Source organism: Sceloporus occidentalis, unplaced genomic scaffold (genome assembly GCF_023333645.1).
Source record: "Sceloporus occidentalis isolate IW3139 unplaced genomic scaffold, rSceOcc1.0.p SCAF_10, whole genome shotgun sequence".
Lineage (NCBI taxonomy): Eukaryota > Metazoa > Chordata > Lepidosauria > Squamata > Phrynosomatidae > Sceloporus > Sceloporus occidentalis.
In genome coordinates this window covers 30,893,126-30,910,892 of record NW_028316990.1, presented here as the reverse complement: position 1 = coordinate 30,910,892, position 17,767 = coordinate 30,893,126, and the positions used below count along the sequence as shown (strand labels likewise).

Genomic DNA, 17,767 nt, shown 5'->3' with positions numbered 1-17,767 from the left:
TTACAACCAGTCACAAATTCTGGTCTGACAAACTCTCTGTACTATGGGCCCCTGGTATCCGCTGCGGTTTGGTTCCAGCAGGACCCCCCTGTGGATACCAAAATCCATGGATGTTCAAGTCCCATTCAATGCAATGGCATAGTAAAATGGTGTCCCTTAAATAAAATGGCACAATCAAGGTTTGCTTTTGGAAATTTATATATCACATACAAGGCTAGTGACCATGGTAGGGCAGAAAGTGGATCCTCTGCCGCAGGAGTGGAGAATCCACTATCAGTTTTGCAAGCCGTCACCCACCGTGATGAAAATCTTTCCGCAGTAGAGTTCCTCACAGGGAGAGATCCTGCAAAACTCAGCGCAGGACCAGGAGCTGCAGTCATAAAGCCCAAAGTGGATTCTCCATCCCCACAGCAACAGTCCTGCAGCCCTTGAGGCCTTGCCAATTCCCAGGATCCTCCAGCCAGCATGCCCACTTGGCCAATGCCCATGCTTGGTGGGGCATAGGGCATTCTGGGAATAGTCCTTCCCAAAAGTAACTTTCGCAAGTGGGGATTCAAGCTGTGAATTCCTGAAGTTAACATGTCTGCAGACTTCCATCACTCAAGGCTCTTCTAAATGAAGCTTATGAGAGTGACAGAGCCAGAGGGATGTAGTGGTTTGAGTGTTGGAGATCAGTGTTCAAAACCTCACTTGGCCATTGAAACCCAGTGGGTGCCCTTGGGGCAAGTCACATTCTCTCAGCCTCATAGGAAAGCAATGGCAACACACACACACACACACACACACACACACACCGAGCAAATCTTGCCAAGAAAACCCTGTGACAGGTTTGCCTTAGGGTTACCATAAGTCAGAAATGATTTGAAGGCACACAGCAACAACAACAACAGTCCCAAAAGGTATCTTTCCCAGGCTCAGATGCAAGGCCTCAAGAAAGCAGGGGCGAAACTGATGTAAATGGCCTGTGTAGACATTCCCCTGTTCTAATTGACTCTTTGCATCAGCGCTATATAAATAAAGTATAATAATAATCTCATTCTCCATTTGCCAAAATGTGGACAGTTTTGAAAATGAGCAGGAGGGAACACCGCTTCTTGCAAACCAAATTCTCCCCTCCCCGTTAAACCGCCTCTTAGCTTCGGCAATGCAACCTGCAAACGCAAAGCATTTACAGATTTCAGAATACCTGTCATTGGTTTCCTTGCCAGAACAACAGGGCTGTGATAAAACAAAGAAAGCACACATAAACGCACATACACTGCTGAAAAACCATGATAAGGAGCACTGTGTGTTTGAGAAGCTGGGGGACTGACTCCTCTTTCCAAACACCTCCCCAAGCTAAACAGCTACATCTCTTTGGCAGGGAGATGAACATCAAACCCTGGCAATCACTTCTCTTTTCAAATATGAATGAAGATGTAATTGGAAGTGTCATACATGAAGCTATGACGCCATTCGAGTAATCAGCCGCACACAATAGACAGCTTGATTGGCCCCAAAGTATCTGTCTGGGATGCACAGTTGCATTCTGTTTGGAGAACAAAGCAGGAGCTCATATCCGATTCTGATATATTGTCATGGTGCAAGGTGCATCTGAAGTCGCATGCACAAGAGGGGGACTTATCTGCACATACAGTTCCGGGCATCACAATTCAAAAAGGATGTTGAGAAAGTGGACTGTGTCCAAAGGAGGGCCACCAAAATGGTGATGGGTTTGGAAACCATGCCTTAGCCTGGAGAAGAGAAGGTTCAGAGGTGATATGATAGCTCTCTTTAAATATTTGAAGGTATGTCATATTGAGGATGGAGCAAACTTGTTTTCTGCAGCTCCAGAGAGTAGGACTCGGAACAATGGATGCAAGCTACAGGAAAAGGGATTCCACCTCAATATTAGGAGGAACTTCCTGACAGTCTTTAAACAGAGGATGCTTTGATTGAGAGTTCCTGCATGGCAGACTGGGGTTGGACTGGATGGCCCTTGGCATCTCTTCCAACTCTATGATTCTATGGATGGACAGCTGGATTTGTTTAGGCTGACCACTTCTAAATCATCCTCCAAAAAGGGGACAAAAGAAAACACCGTTTGACACAAAGTCACATGTGCTAATTTAGACAAGCAGATACAACGTTTAATATGGGCTGAGATCCTAGAATCATGTAAATCTTGGCATGTAGAGTCAAGCATTGTGCTATGCAGCTTTTGCGCTGAATGTTGTGCATCTGAACCAAGACACTCAACATGCAACCAAATGCCTAACCAAATGTGCATATAATCCACACGCAAGGTGCAGGATGCATTAATGCATTGTTGTTGTTGTTGTTGTTGTGCCTTCAAGTCGTTTCCAACTTATGGCGATCCTAAGGTGAACCTATCAGGCAAATTTCTTCAGAAGAGATTTGCCGTTGCCATCCTCTGTGGTTTAGAGTGTGACTTGGCCAAGGTCATCCAGTGGGTTTCCATGGCTGAGCTAGGATTCAAACCCTGATCTCCAAAGTCCTAGTCCAATGCTCAAACCACTATGCCACACAGGCTCCCATTAATGCATTACATGCCCAGTATCGCTCTGCAATCTTGAACCAAATGTAGCTGTTCTGCAAGGGACAACAACATGCAGCCACTTCAGTAGAAGAACATACACTTGTATAAGAGGCCAGTAAGATTCCTACCATGATTTTCTTCATATATCATTAAAACAGGGCTGTCCTCCATAAAAGAGGACATGTGGTCCTCCTAAGTTGTTTCCTAACAAATTTTGGGAGGGGAAAGATAAAGGCATAGTCACTTGTGCACCTAGAGCCTTTTAGGCTAGGGGCCATTTCATTCTACAAGGGACCCTCGGTATCCGCTGAGGTTTAGTTCCAGATACCAAAATCCATGAATGCTCAGGTCCCATTATATGTGTAGTGGCTTGAGCATTAGACTATGACTCTGGGGACCAGGGTTTCGATTCCCAGCTCGGCCATGAAACTTATTGGATGACCTTGGGCAAGTCACATACTCTCAGCCTCAGGGGAGGGCAATGGCAAACCTCCTCTGAACAAATCTTGCCAAGGAAACCCCATGATAGGTTCGCCTTAGGGTCACCATGAGTCAGAAACAACTTGAAGCCACACAACAACAACAACAACAGTAAAATGGTATCTGTTATATAAAATGGCAAAATAAAGGATTGCTTTTTGGATCTTTTTAAGGGAGGGAGAAATACTTTCAACCCAAGGATGAGTGAATCGGTGGATGCAGAATCTGTGGATACAGAGGGCTGACTGCTTGCAGTTCTTGTGTAATGATTCCACTTTAAATTGCATGGCTGCATGCAATCCTGGGATTTTTCAGAGCGCTCCAGTGCTGCACCAAGCTTCAAACCCTGGGATTCCCTAAAATGGCAGTGTCCCTTATTTATCAAAATGTATTGATTTGTGAGATGACACTAAGTGCAAACTGCAACTTATATTTAATACATGCAAAGCCAGTATATTATGCCAATCAAGTACAGTTAATATTCTGGTACCCTTTAACAATTCATGTGCGCTTGGTCTCATAATGCGTTCCTTATTTTAGAGCTCCTCAGACTAGCAACCCGCATGCGGAAGCCACCCACCACTTCTAAATTTATATATGTTTCTCATAAAATATGCAAGCATTTATCTTTAATTTTATTTCTAAACGTTTTAAACAGCTTTTAGGCATAGGTATGGCTACTGATCTATCCCAAAAAGATATGGATGTTATGCATGGGAAGGAAGGGGGAAATGCATTTTAAATTCAAATAAGCCATTGGTAAGAAAAGAAAGAAGAATGTTCCAGGACTTCGGCCCACTAGAAGAACTTACATTGAGTCAGTTCTGGTTTTTTGGGTCATTTCTTTGACTGAAATTTCTAGACTTATACATGAGTATATGCAGTACACTTACATCCGTTATAAGTATGGGTATGGGTCATGCACCAGAGGACTTTGACTTCTTGTGACCCTATGGATGGGAAATCTCCAAGACCCCTCTCCTGCTTAGGCCTTACAGACTCAGAGCAGCCATTGCTTCTTTGATTCGAGTCTATCCATCTGAAATGCATCTTCCTCTTTCCTTGCTACCCTTCACTTTACTAAACATGACCATCTTTTCCAGTGAGTCATGTCTTCTCATGACATGGCCAAAGCATGACAGTCTTGATTTAGTCGTCTTAGCTTCTAGGGAGTCTTAGGGTCTTGGGGATGTCTCATCCACAGGGTCTCCATGACTTGAGGTTGCCTTGAGGGCAGCAACAACAACTGTGACTTAGGATCTGAGCCAATGACAACCAATATAGACACCGAGGATCCTAGACTGCATTATTCTCAACCACGTATCGGCGGGATTAAAATGCCCTGCCGTGACATTTTATATCAGGAATCCTGCAGAGTGCAAATGTTTTTTGCAGATGTATATTCTCCAACCAGCCCTTGCTAAGGAGCGATGGAATAAAGGATTCACCAGCTCTCAGAACCCGAACTCCCTCCACAAATAAAAGAGCCCTTTGGAGGTTAATGGGGACCACTCTATCGCAAGAGTGCACACGCTATCTGTCAGCACCCTGCAGGCGTCTTTATGTACAGAGGCCTGGCTTTCACCCTCGCTGACATCTTTCCAGAGCCATGGCCACAACGGCAGAAGCAACCTCAGTCCTCTCCCACTGCAAATGGCTGGCTGCTGCTTTTGAAGAACTTAATGTATTGCTTTTCCATCAGGCTGACTTGAGATCATAAAGACCATGCATAAGTCAGTCTTGGTGCAACCCCAGACATCAGGGTTCATCATTAACAAAGCTGGGCAATGTACAACTTCTCTCTATGGTTTCTTTTCCAGCGCAGCCTACAACCCTCTCGTATGTCAGGAATGTGAAGCTTGCACATGGCGTTGGGCTGCAATTCCTGGTTGCACTCAAGAGTGGTTGCTTGGGCGAGGGCTGATGGGAGTTGCAGTCCAACGACGACTGGAGGGTTCCCTGACCCCTGCTTTGTGAGATGGTGGGGTTGCTTGCCATCTCATACCATTAACCATTGGGTTAAGGGGATTATGCAATTTTATTTTGTATGAATTTATGTATATTATTGTGTATTTTATTGTTGTAACCCGCCTCGATCCTAGGGGAGAGTGGGATTAAAAATAAAACTTATTATTATTATTATTATTATTATTATTATTATTATTATTAAATAGCATGGAGGAACCACCTGCACTGCAGAAATAATGCAGTTTGATGCCATTTCAACTGCCATGGTTTCCTTCCAGGGGATCCTGGGATTTGTAGCTTGTTGTGGCACTAGAGCTCTCTGATAGAGAGGGCTAAATGAAGCCCACTAGATAACCTTGGGCAAGTCACATACTCTCAGCCTCAGGGGAAGGCAATGGCAAACCTCCGCTGATGAAACTTGCAAAGAACATACCATGCTAGGTTCGCCTTAGGGTTGCCGCAAGTCAGAAACAAATTGAAGGCACACAACAACAACAACAACAACAACAACAGCTACCAATGCCAGAATCCCCTAGCACTGAGCCATGGCAGTTAAAGTGGTGTCAAACTGCCTTAATTATGCAGTGTGGATGCAGCCCTCAAATCCTCTGCAGCACGGTGGAGTTCCCTGATAGGACCTTGGCAAACAACTCAGTGAGATGTTTAGCCTTCTCTGTCAGAGTGCTCTGGTGCCACAACAAACTACACATCCCAGGATCCCAGAGGATGGAGCCATGGCAGCTTAAAGTGGTGACAAAACAGCATCATGTCTGCAGTTCAGATGCAGACCAAGACATTCAGATTCCAAATTTGTTGTTTCTGTCTTTGAGTGCAAGTCCCTCCTCAGCCACTTTGCCCTTTGTATATATCCCTCTTATGGGAATGCTGTGTTTGTGTGCGTTGTCATTTTTTAAAATATGAGTGTGTAAGGCTGAGAATCTCTAGGATCCAACCCCTTCTCCTGAGTCTCCCTGAGCAAAATTCCCAGTGTGAAGCCCCAAGGCACCGTTCTTCAGTGTCGGTGCATACGCATGCATGCAAAAGCCCCATGCTGTTTGCAACCTGCCATTTCCACACACTGCAGCTGCTCAGCTGCTTCTGAACTGCCAATAACCTATTTTTGGACAGTTCTGTTCGCATGGAGCTAAATCAAGGGAATCGAGGCGGTGGCAGTGTAAACAAATAGAGCATGAAGAAGATGGAGGAGAAGCTTTGGCGGAATCCCAATACCCTCCAGCTGAACCATAGTGGCCATGAACCCCTGCCAGAAAGGCCAAAGGTTAGGGATTTGGGGAACTGTCACCTAAAACAAGCCACTGGAAATCAAAACGTCAGGAATAAACTCTTCTAGAACATGGCCACATAGCCCGAAAAACCCACAAGAAACTATGGATCCTGGACATGAAAGCCTTCGACTTCCCTTTGGGTGACCTTGGGCGAGTCACACTCTCTCAGCCCCCGAAAACCCCATTATAGGGTCACCTTTGGCTCATCATAACTCAGAAATGATTTGTAGGCACACAACAACAACAACAACAACAACAACAACTTGCCAACCCTATAGACCTTTTGGTAACATACATGGGACCTCCATAGTCAGGTTGTAGGAGCTTATCCCATGAATATTCTGCAAAAACCGCACAATTACGTGAAACGCTTTCACACGGCGTCACACAAAACCCGCCATTAAAGTGGTCACAAAGAAGCATTAACACACATCTTTTTACTTTCGGGATTTCAGCGACAACGCATTGCCGATATCACTTTCTTTGTGCCGTTGCGTGTGATCATCATTTGCGCAGTTACTCACCATTTTCGCTTTATTTGCGGGATGCTTTAAAAATGCGCTGTAATCTCTCTTTAATGCCAAAAGGATACCAAAACCCATGGGTGCTGAATCCCCATTAAATACAATGGTGTAGTAACATGGCCTCGCTTAAATAAAACGGCAAACATTTTGGAAAATATATATATATATATTTGAGCCATGGATGTTTAAATCCATGGATTAAAAAAAACATCTGTGGATATTGAGATCCTGTGTAAAGAGAGGGCCAACTGTACTTCAATGGATTGAAAGGCCGATCCCAGGAATCCTCTGTAGTGAGAATCTTTGCAATTTGGGACTCATTCATTGTGCAAATCCACAGCGCTGTATAAATATAGCATAATAATAATAATAATAATAATAATAATAATAATAATAATAGTCCCCAAACCCCACAAAATATACAAAAAAATAATAATGATAAAACTTGTATGGGTATTTTGCCCTGAAAATGCCATTTTCTGGGCAAGAGTCCTGTATTCATGTTCTCTGGGCAGAATCAAGCTCAGCTCAGTGCTATGCAATTCAAGGATTTGTTGTTTTGAGAGCTACAGCGAGCCCTCCATATCCACAGACTTTTTATCTATGGATTCAAGCATCCACAGTTTGAGAGTATTTTAAAAATATACGAAGGCCAATAAGCAAACGTTGATTTCCCCATTTTATACAAGGGGTACCGTTTTACTATGCTCTGCATGTAATGGGACCTGAGCATCCACGGATTTCGGTATCCACAGACAGTCCTGGAACCAAGCCCCAGCGGATACCAAGGACCCACTGTATTTAGCCTTCTTGGCCAGAGAGCGCTGATGCCACAAAATACTGCAAATCCCAGGATTCCATAGCACTCAGCCATGCCAGTTAAAGTGGAGTCCAATTGCATTATTCCTGCAGTGCAAATTAAGCACAGCTTCTTGCTGGAGGGAACTCTCTCCAAGGTCCTGAATTGCTCTGTTCACTGTATGCACAGTGAAGTTTTGGTTTGGCTTTTGCTTGCTTTTGGAAACAAACCCCAGTGCAGATATTTGTTTTACTAGTGTAGTAAAAACCCTTGGGGTGTATATGTAGTCACATGCACAAGTGGGGATTTATCCACACATGGAGTTCTGGGCATCACAGTTCAAAAAGGATGTTGAGAAGCCGGAGCGTGTCCAGAGGAGGGCCACCAAAATGACGAAGTGTCTGGAAACCATGCCTTATGAGGAGAGACTTAGGGAACTGGGGACGTTTAGCCTGGAGAAGAGAAGGTTCAGAGGTGACATGATGGCCAGGTTTCAATATTTGAAAGGGTGTCATATTGAGGATGGAGCAAGTTTGTTTGCTGCTGCTCCAGAAACCAGGGCACAAAGCAATGGATGCAAGCTACAGGAAAAGAGATTCCACCCAAACATTAGGAAGAACCTCCTGACAGTAAAAGCTGTTCAACAGTGGAAGATGCTCCCTTGGAGAATGGTGGAGTCTCCTACAACGGAGGTTTTTAAACAGAGGCTGGATGGCCATCTGTCAGGAGTGCTTTGATTCCTGCATGGCTGCATGGGGTTGGACTGGATGGCCCTTGAGGTCTCTTCCAACTGTATGGACCTATGAGAGCTTTGTCTTCCTGCCTGGCAGAATGGGGTTCACTTGGATAGCCTTTGGGGTCTCTTCCAACTTTATGATTCTGTTCAATTCTAAATCAGGAGGCATCAACACATGGGCAGCACACCCTGAATGGAGCTTGATATTGAGAAGCAAGAGTCAACCAGCTCCAAAGGCTGCTCATCCTTCTGGGCACCTGCAGAGAAGTGACTAAATGGTCCATTTTATACCTAAGGCAAACACACACAGATATGAGCTGCCTTGTGGCCTTGTTGCATTGAAAAGCAGCAAGGCTGAGGATGTGGCTCAGTGAACATCCTCTTTACCGATGGTACTCTGCCCTCCCAGTGGCCTTTAATGACACCTTGTGGCACAAGTGCCTGCTTTGCCAGAGCAAAGAACTGCAGAGAAAATGCACCCCTCTCATTGAATCAGAAAATGTAGTTCTCCAGACTGATGGGATTGCTACGCTGACTAGGGCTGATGAGAGTTTTAGTGCAACCGAGGAGCACATTTTCTCCCTCTTTCAATTAAGATAGGGGAGGGGATAGTTGTCCAATAGGTTAACTGAAAACAGCAGTATGTTTTAAAATGCATTGCAGTCAGTGCAAATCCCGCACCACCGTCTACCATTTTTTTCGTCGTCGTGTGCCTTCAGGTTGTTTCTGAATTATGGCAACCCTAAGGTGAATTCATCATGAGATTTTTCTCAGCAAGATCATTCAGGAGAGATTTGCCGTTGCCTTGTTTTGAGGCCGAGAGAGTGTGACTTTATCACCCAGGGAATCCTAACCGAGCATTCAAACCACTGCACCATGCTGTCTCTTGCTACAAATTTTGCAAAGCACCCTAAAAAAGAAGTTTAAGCAGTGGGAGAGCGGATTTAATATTTATCTGTGCATTTATTGATTTCTCGGTTTATTAACTTTGGAATGAATTAACCTAAGCGCTATTTCTTTCCTGGTTAATTTACTCTGCTTTAAGGCCTGTGACTTTTCTGAAGCAGCTGAAAGTTTTTATTGTATTTGTTTCCTCTGCTGCTAGCTTTATGCTGTGTTTAGACTTTATGGGTTTTTGTCTTGCATGCTCACTTTCATTGCAAGCCCCCCCCCCCCCAAACAGATCTTGGTGGATGCAAGTTATATGGATGCAAGTTGTAAAAGAAAGGGATACATAAGACGACCTCTTAAACCAGCATATACTGGGAGAGTTTGTTAGGTTTGTACTGAAGGTCTTAAATGTCATAGTTCCAAATAGAGCAGACTCACTGAAGCATTGAGAAGCAGGCGTGCCAACATAGATATGCCAGCATGGCATAGTGGTTTGAGTCTCCAGGTATGACTCTGGAGACCAGGGTTCGATCCTCAGTTTGGCCATGAAACCCACAGGACGACCCTGGGCAAGTCACACTCTCTCAGCCTCAGGGGAAGGCAATGGCAAACCTCCTTCGAATAAATCGTGCCAAGAAAACCCCTCAATAGGTTTGCCTTAGGGTCACCATAAGTCAGAAATGACTTGAAGACGCACAGCAACAAATGCCAACATTTATGTAAATCCCATTGATTCCTTGGGTCTATTTGACACAAATAGCAAGATTTAAGTCTTAATAAGAATCTTAATAAGACAGCAAGTGTAGCTAGTGGTTACAGCTGGAGTGGGACTCATAAGGGAGAATAGAGGCGAGGAGGGGAAGAACCTTGCTTTTCCCAGGAGGGTCAGGCAAAAGCAAACCGCTGCAGCATCACTTATTTTGTGTGCCATGCCTCATGATGAATAACTTTTTCTGTCTTGATCACATGCGGGTATTGCTTGGTTATGCGTGTCTTGGTTTCCATCTGCGAAATGTTGAAAAGCATTCTTTTCAACCTGAGAGATTAAAACGCGAACTCCTAGGTGGCTCAGCTGAGGTCATGTAAGGAGAAAAACACAGCTTCCTGGATGTTAACCGCAAGGACCCACCATTTCCTTTCACTTGTGACAATTTAAACCAGCTTCTCCCACCCTCCATTGAATCCATGAAACATGGAAACAAGCGCAAAGTTGTGACCGGCCTGCCATACCTTTCTGATGCATTACACAAAAGAAAAAAATGTTCGATAATATCCACACATTTGAAAAATATGGGGACAAAAACTACTACACACATTTATTAAAAGTGAGCATCGGTCATCGAGAACGCGTATCTATCCATGCATCCTTTTGAAAAAATGAACACAAAAGGCCGCACAAAATGGACTTGGGTATGTTAAAAAAAGGCATAAATACCAACTAGACCAATGTTGAATGAAAAATACACATTTGGCTGATTTCTATAGGACCTAAAAGTAACCATTTGATAGGCCACCTTTTCCCAGAGTGGGACCCAAAAGGTGGCTCACAGAAAGAAATCAAACTCTCTAACCTATCAGGCCTCTCTTCGGCTTAAACAAGGCCTAATAAATACGCCGTTTTGCTGTAATCATGTTGGGACTATTATATTTTCCATATTGGTGTATGAGAATGGAGTGAATGCAGGAAACTCTTAAGAGAGAAAGAACACTTGCAGAAAGTTAGCCATTTTATTGTCCCTTTGCTCCAATCAGGCAAGGAAAATGGGAGTTTTAAAACCATGGCATGACACCAACTGGTCTTATGTTCCGATAGATACCCTTTGGGCAGTTTTAAATGCATTTCGTGAACTCATGTTCTGCTGGCATTAAAAAATTCTTATGAAAACCCTATAATGCAACGCTTCTTAAGCCATGTGCGATATAGAAGAACCGCACTTTCCCCTCTTTAGTGTGTGCCAAGAACCAAGATCATATTTGTGCCCTTTGGTTGCAATTGGGTTTTTCTTTCTCTGCAAGAACCAACAGCCATGGATCATCACAGGGCCCCAGACTACCATTTTGATAGCGTGCATTGCTTTAAATTCACTTTCAAAACTACAAAACGTGAGTGTATGTTGGCCATAATATAATATAATATAATATAATATAATATAATATAATATGGCTAACTTAATATAATATAATTACAGTTGGTCCTTGGAACTCCCAAGGGATCCATTTTAGACCCCTCCACAAGTTCCAAAACTTGCGTACATTCAAGCCTCATAGGCCTGAATGGGGCACATGCATGCGGAGCACGCACCATAAGCGCACGCCCCATTGATGTTAATGGCGGTCGCCCCTCCGCAGATTTTTAAGTCCATGGATCTCAAGTCCACAGATTTGGAGGGGCAATTATATTAATATAATGATATTTAAACATAAATATCAGAACCTTGCAATCCATATGGTAATATTGTTGTTATGTGCTTTCGTATAAACCCTGATTTATGAGAAAGGCTTGGTCAGGTTTATTCCAATATTTACCATTATCTTCCACTGAGGTTAACTTGCCCAAAGTCACCCATTCATTTTCCAGGCCTTAGTAAGAGACTGAAACCCAGACTTCCAAAGTCAAACATCAAAACCATGGCACCACACTTTGTAATCCTCAAGAAAAGTATTCACTGTGTAGTGACCCAGGTATGAAGCTGGTAATGGATCACCATATATGTACCATTACCTGCCTTGTTTTTGCAATCCCTTCCTTGACTCCCTGCTTTGAGGCTCACACCACACTACAGAATTAATGCAGTTTGACACCGCTTTAACTGTCTTGGCTCCAAATCCTTGGGATTCATAGTTTGTTGTGGCCCCAGAGCTCTCGGACAGAGAAGACTAAATGTCTCACCAAACTGCAACTCCCAGGATTCCATAGCATGGAGCCATGGCAGTTGTTGCACTGAGTGAATAAAAACCTAGCCTACACTTCCCCAGCCATAAGTTTCCAGATGTTGCTACAAACTCTGATCCTCTGCAATCTAGGCTGGAGGGGGATGATGGGAACTGGAGTCCATTGAAATCTGGGGATGCAGGCTGGGAAAATGCTAGTCCATATGTTAGGCACGTTATTATCCTGGGTCTTAAGTAAGATCTCATATCGTTTTGAATGAATTTCCGTCTGTGAAGCTAAGGGTGCATCTAACCTGTAGGAATAATGGAGTCTGACACCCCTTTTAAGAGTTGAGGCTCCATCCTATGGAATCCAGGGATTTGTAGTTTTACAAGGTCTTTAGACTCCTCTGCCAAAGAGTGCTGGTGACTCACAAAACTACAGATCACAGGATGTGGTAGGATGGAGCTAAGTGGTGTCAAACTGCATCATTTTTATAGTGTAGATGCACCCTAAGAGATAGAGGAAAGGTTGTGAGGAAAAGAAAAGCTTGTACTGTATCTGCAATAGGAGAATAAAAAACTTATTCAGATTTATGAACCTGGAGGTGGTCTTATCCTTTGCACTTATTTCTAATGCCAAGACAGAACACAGAAATAGGTATGAGAGGTTTCTCTGAACATGTGCAAAAAGTCTTCTTCTCTGTTGGGTTACTACTGAAAATCATTGCAAACAGCTCCCAAACATCTGGATATAAGGTTATAACATTACAAACAAAGTACCTATGGCTTCTAGTCAAAGACCATCCATACTTAGAAGTGAAGCACCGAAGAAGATAATCACCTATTTGTTCATCGTATCACTTACTCTTGGGAAACATTGCAGCTAAACTGCCATGACAGGACCTATTTCATCAGCTACAGATGGATCTTTTGTTGCTGAATGGATGCTGAAATATTGTTGGTTGACACATGACCCTTGAGAAGGCTTCTCCCCATTCATTTGTAGGCTACAGTCAAGTTGTAAAACACAGCATCTGGGACAGATACAGAGCATCCTTAACAGTCAGTGGGGTTGCCAACTGACCAGGAACAACTTATCCAGCCTGTTCGTAATCCTTTTGTGGCTGGATGAAGATTTTCATGGCATGGAGACTCACTCCTTTGCTAGCTCATGTATGTTGATACGGCTGTTAGGAAAAACACAGGAGCAGACACTGGTAAAAATGTTGGCAACCCCACCTGTTAAGGGTGATGCTAAGCATCCTGATGGTCCCAGAATTACTTTAAAGGGATGGTATGGAAGTTCCTGGCAAGCTTGAGCCTGCAGAACTGAAAACCAACAAAGAGTACCAAAGCAAAAGCAGATCTCATGGTAAACAGAGGGCCTTCCATCCGGTTAGCCACAATCTTTACTCTCTGAAGTAACCACTGACAGCCTGCGGAGGAAACGTCTTCAAAACAACACCGTTCTGCTCTGCTGTTTCCATCAGGGGAAAAAATCCACTGCATTTCCAAAGAAATATCCCTCCAGCATCCTATTGAAACACACTGGCCCTGTTTCCTCTGTGGTTGTTGACATGTACTAATCCTAGAAACATCAAGGATGCTTTTTTTGGTGAGGGTGGTGTTGATGATAAGGTTGCCAACTTCAAAAACACCCAACCCTGACTCTACAAGAACAAAACAGGCGAGGCTTCTTTGGATCATTTTGCACAATTTCTGTGCTGGGCATACATTCCTATATGCCAGGTTATTGTAGCAGTGGAGGAAATGCACAGGGGACTGGTTAGCAAAAAAAGTTGGCAACCCAAAATCATGACGATAGGCCTGGAACATCCAGCGGACACAGGCCACTTCTAAGCTGGGAGCGACCCATGCTACCTCCCAAGTCGGTGGGCCTAAGACTGCAGCCAAAGAAGGGTCTACAAACAAGACTCCACAACCAGAATGGTTTGACACAGAGAGAGCGGCCTCATCCAGCACAGAAGCACAGAAACTACACAGGCAAGGGCCCTCCATCCAAGAGATGCCAGATCCAAACAGTGAAGGGCAGATTTGCCTTTCACCTGGCACATCTCCTTTCCAAATTCAAGATCTATCTTTGTTCCAACCAGGCAACACATTTCAAGTCCCTCTTGGCCTTCCCAGGTGGGAATCAGGTAGCATCACCAAAAGATCCCCCTAAAAAAACCCATGTATCACAGCAGTGCCGCCTCTAAAATAGGACGACAACAACGCATCCCCCTCGACTGGATAGCTTCACTCCCTGGCCACTAAAATTTCCATTCAATGCAGCAAACCAAAACAAGGAGGAAGGAGGAAAAACACAGGAGCGGGGTGGGGGTGGGGGGACCTTTGGCTTGCTCCCCCATGTAAAAACACAACAAGCACCAGCCTACCAAGCAATGTGTGATGGAGAAAGCCCAAAAGCAAGAGAAAAAGACCCAGCCCTGTTCAGCGAGACAAGGAGGTTTGTCCTTATGTAACACCAGCTTGGCGATGCTCTGATCTTCCTTGAGAAGGGATGTAATTACAGCACATTCAGCCTCCCTTGGTGCAGATGCGAGAAAACCCTCTGGGTGGGATGCCTCCGACAGGCATCAATACCTGAGCGCAAGGTCCCAGGTGCGTGTGTGTGTGTTGGGGGAGAAGGATGGAGATTTTGGGGAAGAAAGGCAAATGGAGTGGGGGATCTTTGTACTGGAAAGGATGAAACCCACATGTCCAGCATGCTTACCTCCAGCCACCTTGTCCTAGCTCATGCCATGCCTCCTGTGCCCACCGCCGGCCTTTTCATGTCAAGAGGAGCATCTGAAAGATGGAGGGATGCCAGAAATGATGGAGGGATACCTGATGTGGTGGGTAAACAGAACCAGGGGAGGCGCCACACGCACCGACACACGCAGAGCTCCCCAGTTTGCTAATCCAGCTTGATGCCAGCCTTGGAATATCTCAGCCGGAGAATAATAATAACAATACTAAATTTTTTCCCCTTTCTCCTCCTCCTCTTTCCCTCCCATGCGCCGCACACAGCTCTCCGGCTCTTTGGTCCGCCTGCTCCAGATTGCACACCAAGAGCATCCGCTGCTGTTCGGTGGCTCTGAGAAATAAAGCATCAATTGAGGAAGACTCTGGAAAGGAGGCCGGAGGAGCCCTGGATCCCAGCCGGAGAGGATGAATGGCTTTGCAGAAGAGGAGGAAAGGCTGTCCTTGGAAAATGTGCAAGAAAAAATAATCATCAAAGAGGATGCTTATCCTGAGAGCAGCAAATAAAAGATGCAGGCTCTGGTTCTCGGTCCCTCTCTCTCTCTGTGCCTCCCTCCCTGCCTATCTTCGCACACACACACACATCCACACATGCTTGCTGGCTTGTACACTCAAGTGTCGTAGAGCCAAGCCAGTTAAAGAGACACGGCCATTATTATCCATAATGCATGACTGCAGGCCGGTGAGTCCCGTATCTTGCCTCCGCTCCCCCTACCTCCGCCAGCCTCAGATCCTAAAGAGATTACAACCATTCAGTGCGGATAAACACCAGGAGCTGATGGTCTCCCCCTTTCCCCCCGCCTTGCCTTATTATTATTTTTTGCCAGGGATTATTTTTAATTTGGGGGTTGGGATGCATGCACACACACATATATATAGACAGTATGCGCCACCGAGAAAGCAAGGAGAGAGGAATTGCATGGGGTCCATAAGCAACCTTCCAGAGGGAGAGAGAAAAGCAGCCAGGATGATGGATGGAGGATTAGCGTGTATGGTTTATAACAGGGCTGTCGAGAGGCTTTTTATAGCCAAATCAACAAGCGGGTTCAGCCTGGACTTAAACCAATTTACATTCCGATCCTAACTAAAGACTTGCAAGGCCAAGGTACTACCAGCAGCGGCAAAGTTTCTACCACACGTTGTAACTTTTGAGGTTCAATCCAATCTCGCCTTCAAGTCCTGCTGATCCTTTGCAGGCCTGGGTGCATTTGGCATTAATAACAGCAACAATAACAACAACAACAACAACATTTATTTATAACGCCCTTGTCACCAAAGGACAAAACATCAGAATATATCATCAAGAGCGAAACAGTTAAACACAACACTATAATATACTAAAACACTAAAATAATATACTAATGGACTAAAAGCAAAATCTGCATCATTGGCTACCCATCTCAGCCACTTTAGGCACACGCAACAGCTTTCCTTCTATAACTCTCCCTAGGTATCATTCTAGCAATAGCAAAGCATACAGGGAGGACTTTGAATGAAGGTGTATATGCATATGCGCATATGTGCATGTGTATAAATAGCTCGATATTTGTCAGGAAGATATGCACTTTCAAAATGTGAGTTCTTTGAAGTACATTCTCTGTGGGGAGACAACAGGTAATAATGGTAGGATCCAAAATTTCATGCAAATTAGTGTGAAGTAGCCTAGAAAATCCTATCGCCACAGAAAATGCATATCTCCTTTTCTAGATAAGTCTTTGGCATCATGGGAAAATGCCTGGAAATAAAAGGGAAGACCCAGAGACATCTACGTACATGAACCATTTGTGTTTTTACCATGATGGGCATCACTACCAACCATGACACATTGTGGGCAAGTAGTATGTGCTACCTCCTATTACTTTGTTAGATACCTTCAGGTAGCTTCCAATTTATCACAATCCTGTTGTAGGGTTTTGTTGACACGATTTATTCCATTCAGTCAGGATTAGGTTGGCAATGGTCACCCAAAGGACTTTTTTCATCAGCCGCCCTTAGATTGTGGAATGACCTGCCAGAAGAGACTCAACAGCAAAATATGCTGTACAGATTTAAAACTGCATTGAACACATTCATAGAAATATAATGTTTCCTAGCCATGCTCAAAATGGAGGACGTTATGGATTTCCTCCTGGACAGAAGGCTGAAAGGTAGGACACCTCCTGGTCTCCATAGCATTGAGCCACGGCACTTAAAGTGTTCTCAAAACCACATTATTTCTGCAGTGCAGATGCAGCCGAGGTGAAGTGAGATCAATACATTTTGTCTGGTATATAGCTAGAACACACACTTGTGAATATCTTCATCCTGAGGGTCAGCGCTGCAAAATCATGAACTTCGACTGTCCTTTACTTTGAAAACCTGGCAACGCTTCCAACAGCGGGAACACAAAAATGTATGCTGAATTGCAAAAAGATATTTTGTGGCGGGAATCAGTGGGTATATTGTGTAATGCTGATTTACTGATATCAGAAAGAAAAGAGAAGGAATGGTTTGAAAGTGGAGGGCTGAAAGATATATATATTTCTCCATATATTTATTTATCCACCCTAGTCATTTCACAGAATGAATCTAGGTTGCATTATTACTATTATTATTATTATTATTATTATTATTATTATTATTATTATTATTTCTTACCCGCCTCTCCCCATGGATCACGACGGGGAACAACAACAATTAACAAATGCATGGCATCAGTTAAGACAAGCTGGCTGGGGGATTCTGGGAGTGGCAGTCCAAAAATAAGACCCTTCCCCAAGCCCAGAAGGATTGCTCAAGAATGCCAGCTGCTTGTAGCCTATGTTTCAGAGGCAGGACCCGGCCAAACCACCTCTGAGGATGCCTTGCTAGAGAAAACCCCATGAAATTCCTGGGGTTGCCATGCGTCGACTGGAACGCCCATGC

General features: G+C 44.2%; 1 protein-coding gene across 1 annotated transcript in view; it reads right to left on the bottom strand.

The window, feature by feature from the left end:
- Positions 1-15,440, bottom strand: part of LOC149306326 (F-box/LRR-repeat protein 16-like) — a 45,642-nt gene extending 30,202 nt beyond the window's left edge. The window contains exon 1 of the mRNA XM_089540462.1: positions 14,835-15,440. The gene's annotated coding sequence lies outside the window, so the exon portion shown is untranslated. The remainder of the gene's footprint in view (positions 1-14,834) is intronic.
- Between the last annotated feature and the right edge of the window lie 2,327 nt (positions 15,441-17,767).